The sequence below is a fragment of the Zingiber officinale genome, chromosome 6A (genome assembly GCF_018446385.1).
Source record: "Zingiber officinale cultivar Zhangliang chromosome 6A, Zo_v1.1, whole genome shotgun sequence".
In the NCBI taxonomy this organism is placed as follows: Eukaryota; Viridiplantae; Streptophyta; class Magnoliopsida; order Zingiberales; family Zingiberaceae; genus Zingiber; species Zingiber officinale.
Genome location: NC_055997.1, coordinates 32,095,027 through 32,099,878, shown reverse-complemented (window position 1 = coordinate 32,099,878; position 4,852 = coordinate 32,095,027). Strand labels below are relative to the sequence as shown.

At 33.9% G+C, this 4,852-nt stretch overlaps 1 non-coding gene across 1 annotated transcript; it reads right to left on the bottom strand.

Annotated features, from left to right (window-relative positions):
• Positions 1 to 641: 641 nt before the first annotated feature.
• LOC121998900 lies at positions 642 to 747 on the bottom strand. The gene has a single exon (XR_006116687.1). It is a non-coding gene; the product is annotated as a small nucleolar RNA R71 (small nucleolar RNA).
• Positions 748 to 4,852: the final 4,105 nt, after the last annotated feature.

Below are 4,852 nucleotides of genomic sequence, written 5' to 3'. Positions count from 1 at the left end.
ATTCCTTGTGGATTAGATATTTCATTACTCGACAACTTAACTGTGTACTTATGGTTTTAACAATAATTTTTTGGTACCGTTGCTGGGGACTATTTTCGATTAACATTAGTTGACTAGCAATTTAATTAATCTAAACCTTTTATTTTCTTTGTTAATAATCCTGTTAATTTTGCATTTTTATTTTTATGATAATTTTGTTTTATAGGTGATTGTGATTGTTTCCAAAATCTACTAATTTTTTTTTATGAGATCTAATGAGCATTAACATGGCAAACAAGCATTTGGGAGACCTTTCACACCCATATCAACAAGAGTGAGATCTCCTATTATGCTACCTCAAATCGATGTTGCTAGCTTCCAGTTAGACCCAGTGTTAATATTCATGATACAAAGTTATAAATTTGAAGGAGCAAATAATTCAGAAAATCTTTATTTACACCTTGAGATATTTTAAGAATATTGCAATATGGTGAATTGTAAAGGAGTCTAAGCGAATGCAATTCGGTTGATGACATTTCCTTTCAGTTTCAAAGATAAAGCAAGGACTTGGTTGCATTCTCTTCCTCCATAAATCATTATAAGTTGGGAGCAATTGGAGCAATAATTTTTGAATCACTTTTTTCCACTAAGTAGGATGACGTATATGAGGAATAGAATTACAAGATTTGCTCAAGTAGACGGAGAATCATTATTTGAAGCATGAGACAGATTTAAGAGTTTATTATGATAGCGTCCTCATCATGGTTTGGAAAAGTGGTTGACAATATATATATTCTATATGAGAATTTCTTTCTCAAATAAGACATTATTAGATTCAACTGCAGGAGATTCTTTGATGAATACAAGTTTAAATGAAGCATATGACTTAATTGATCAAATGGTACTGAATCTCCAAGAGTGGTCAAACAAAAATTGGATGACATCTTCTCTAAAAATTCTAGAAGTATGAGCCATGAATGCAAATGAGAATGCCAAAAGAGAATCACAAAAACTTAGCCCACCCACCATTTCAATAAGGGTTTATAAACCACCAATACCGTTTCCTCAGCAATTGGTTCATGTGCCACAAGCTAACAATGATGATGATCTTAGCTCAATGCATCCACTGAGAACCTATGTACCACCAATTCCCTTTCCACAAAGATTAGTGAAAGCCAAGAAATATGAAGAATTTGACAAATTTTGTGATGATGATGTGGTGGCATGTAAATTTCTAAATGTAGCTATTGAGATTACAGGTGGTTATAATGCTATGGATTTTTCTGATGATGATTGTAATGATGATGTGGTTGCTTGCAAATTTCTTAATGTACTTAAAGATGATAATGTTTTTGATAATGATGCTCAGTATGAAAATTCTAATGAAGTTGTTGATTCTTCTGTTGATGATATTGATGTTAGTGCACTCTTCACTACTTATGATGATGTTGATGTTATGGATAAAAGTGTAGAGACTTGTGTTATGGAAACAACGACCCAAGAATCACTTCCTTTGATCACACAACCACTTGACACTATAGAGGTTACAGTCAATAATAAATATGTAGGGACTTTTATAATAAAAGTAAAACCCCAAGAATCACAACCTTTAAAGGTACCACCACCTGAGCAAGAGCTAGAGCCCTTACTAGATCCAGAGGAAGTCACATTCACTTGTATAGAACCTTCAGGTACTTTTCAGTAATGCAAGGTTAATATCTCTTATGATCTTTTAGAAAATGTCATAGAGGTACATGTAATTAATTTTGTTAGATGTGATTCTTTTTTTGATACATACTCAGTTAAACTTAATATGGTTCTAGTTCTCTCTTATCTTGCATGTGTGTGGTAGGTGTGCTCTTTCTTTGGGTGTGCAGGTTTTTATAGGGCCTGGGATTGGATGCTCAAACTAGACTGTCTCTGTCCTCTAGGATGTTGATCCCATGATGATAACTCTCTCCATAATTTGGGTTATTGGAATAAAAGTTTGGAAGTATCCTACTCTAGCGAGAGTGAGATTTAGAAAAATCTATTAAAGAGTTGAGCTAATGACAAAAAAACAAGCGCTTCTTGGGAGGCAGCTCAAATTATTTCTTGTTTTCATTTTAGTTTTTATTTTCATTCCTTTTTCCTAACCCTAACCCCCTACTTAGTTTTCCTTGTCTAAATCACCTTTTTTATAGGATTCAAAGATGAGGAGGAATGCGAATACCAGATAGAGGGGTGTCTTTAGTACATGAATGTCTCAAATGTTTAGAGCGCATCACTTGGTAACTTCTCTCACTTCAAACCTCCTTCACATTAGATTTTTGATTTTTATTGGAATAATGAAAGATCTAAGTCTAAGACATATATATATATATATATATATATGTTGGGTTGTTAGTTAGTTTTTGCATATTTCTTTTTTGCATAATAAATTTGTCTAGTTGTAGCATATATCATATCATTATTTGTTTATCCCTCATAGCAACATACTAGCATGCTTATGTTAGATATTTATGTTGTTGTGATTTGATATGCTAGTATACTTAGTGATCTACTCCTTTCTATCCATAGTAGTATGAAGTGAGTTATATTTTTATTACAAGAGTTTGAGTTTTGCATAGTTTAAGGATCTCTTTATACTATGCTTGATTTTGATGGTAAATACTTTCAAAATAGTCATGATTCATAGAACTGGACTAGTATGCTTGTTTTCTTTATGACTTCTCAAATACATTTTGGTTACTGAATAACCTTGGTTCATGTCAACTCATTAGAAAAAATTTGTGTCCCCTTAAAAAAAGTGTTCAAGTGTTGTGCTTTGCAATAACTTAGCAAAAAAAAAAGAGAATAAGGGATAATAAAAAGTTATCATGAGTGGAAACTGACAAGCTACCCCTTTGAGAATAAGTTAGGTTATTAGAAAAGTAACTGTTATGTTTCTCTTAACACTGAGTACTCCTTTGGGACCTTGTGTGGTTTGAGAGGGAAGAACATTACAAGTGGCAAGTAAGTGCCTATTGTCGAAAGTATGAGGAACATGGTTAGATGACGACTTGACTAGGTTTGGAGATTGATGCTTAAAAAAGTTAGGTCACTCATTGCACTAAGCACGAAGAACTACTTAGGCCATATTCAAACAATTTTGTATCATGTTCATTAGTGAAACTACATGATAGGATTAGACTGATTCATTAGGGATTATGATACATCAATTACACATATGAATCTAGATTGCAAGTTTTTGCTTAAGGGCAAGCAAAGGTTTAAGTCTAGGGGCGTGATGTGTGTAGATTATGTTAGTACAGAATGCACTAATAATCAAACTTATATTTTGATGTATATCAATGCTTGATTAAAGTCAGAACACATGTATTTAATATGCTTGTTATGTTTACAGACTAAATTGACATGATAGATCTTAAGGACCAAACATCAGATAGAAAGTCTAGATGGGTTGGGAAGACTGGACTAGCAGAAAGTCCAGATGGGTTAGAAGGACCAGACATCTAGCAAGAGGACTTAATGGGTGAGTATAGACCAAAAATTGAAGTGAGGAAAGACTTTGGGTCAGAGATCGAACATCAAACATGGAAGATTGACATATGGTAAGTAAGGTAATACTAGGATGGAGGGAACCAGTGAGGATGAGTCTCAATTGAGACTTAGGAGTTGATCCAACTTAGAGCCAACTCAGAAGTTTAAGTTGAGATCAGATTAAATTCCTAATTAGGATTTTATTATATATATATTTATTCTAACTTTATTTTATAGGATAAATAATATATTTGTTCTAACTTTATTTTATATGATAAATACTATATTTGTTCTAACACCATTTTTTAGGTGTTTCGTCAACAATAAAATAGGTTCGGTCAACGAATCCTCAGAAGGTTCTGTTGACGGATCATATGGATCAGTTGACAAATCGATGACTTCATCAAGATAAGATCAGAGAAAAAGGAAACATTGGGTTCCATCAACGAATTATATGGATCAGTAAATAGATCAGTGACTTCATCGAGATAACATCAGAGAGAAAAGGACACATTGGGTTCCATCGACTGATAATCATGTTCAATTGATGGATCATTAGGTTTACCGAGATTGGAGTTGATCAACCAGATCCAGTGAAAAGGAAAGCTTGGGTTCAGTTGACGAATAAAGTAGTTCAGTCGAGGAATTAAGATAACTTCAGATCAAGAAGCTAGACGTGAACCTGGGATGATACTTTGGGTTTCATCAACAGATCAACATGATTAGTCCATGGAACAGTGACAATTTTAGAAGATTAGCTAAATCAGTAGGATCTAATCGACTGGTGGTTCGTCTATAAAGAAGCCTCGAGGTTAGAAGCTCAAGATAACCAATTCTTCCACTTCATGCTCTCGTTCTCTATGCTACAATCGTCTTCGAGCAAGCCTCCGCACCGAGAGCAATGCCGACGATGAGCTTCAATTTCTTCTCTACTATTGTCTATATACTTTGTTTATTCTTATTGGATAATTAAGATATTAATAAAAGTTGTTAATATCTCTTCTATTTTGTATTTAATCTCTCCTTTCAATGTTTTGAAGGAGATTCTAGTGAATTGTCCAACGTATATGATCCAAGGGATTGTGGGACTTCGGTTGAGCTCCGAACCAAGTAAAAAGCCAAGTGTGATCTCTCTCTTTGTATTTGTTTATTTTTATTCCACTGCATACTCATTTTCTGAAAAATTATATTTAAAATAAATGTTTTTAAGCGACAAGATTAACCCCCCTCCCCTCACCGTCTCTCTTGTTCTCATAGGTCTAGAAGACCTAATACCAGGCTAAAGCTCAGCTAAGTTTGAGGACTTGATAACAAGTATAAAGTCCAGATAGGTCAAGGAGTGACCCAATAT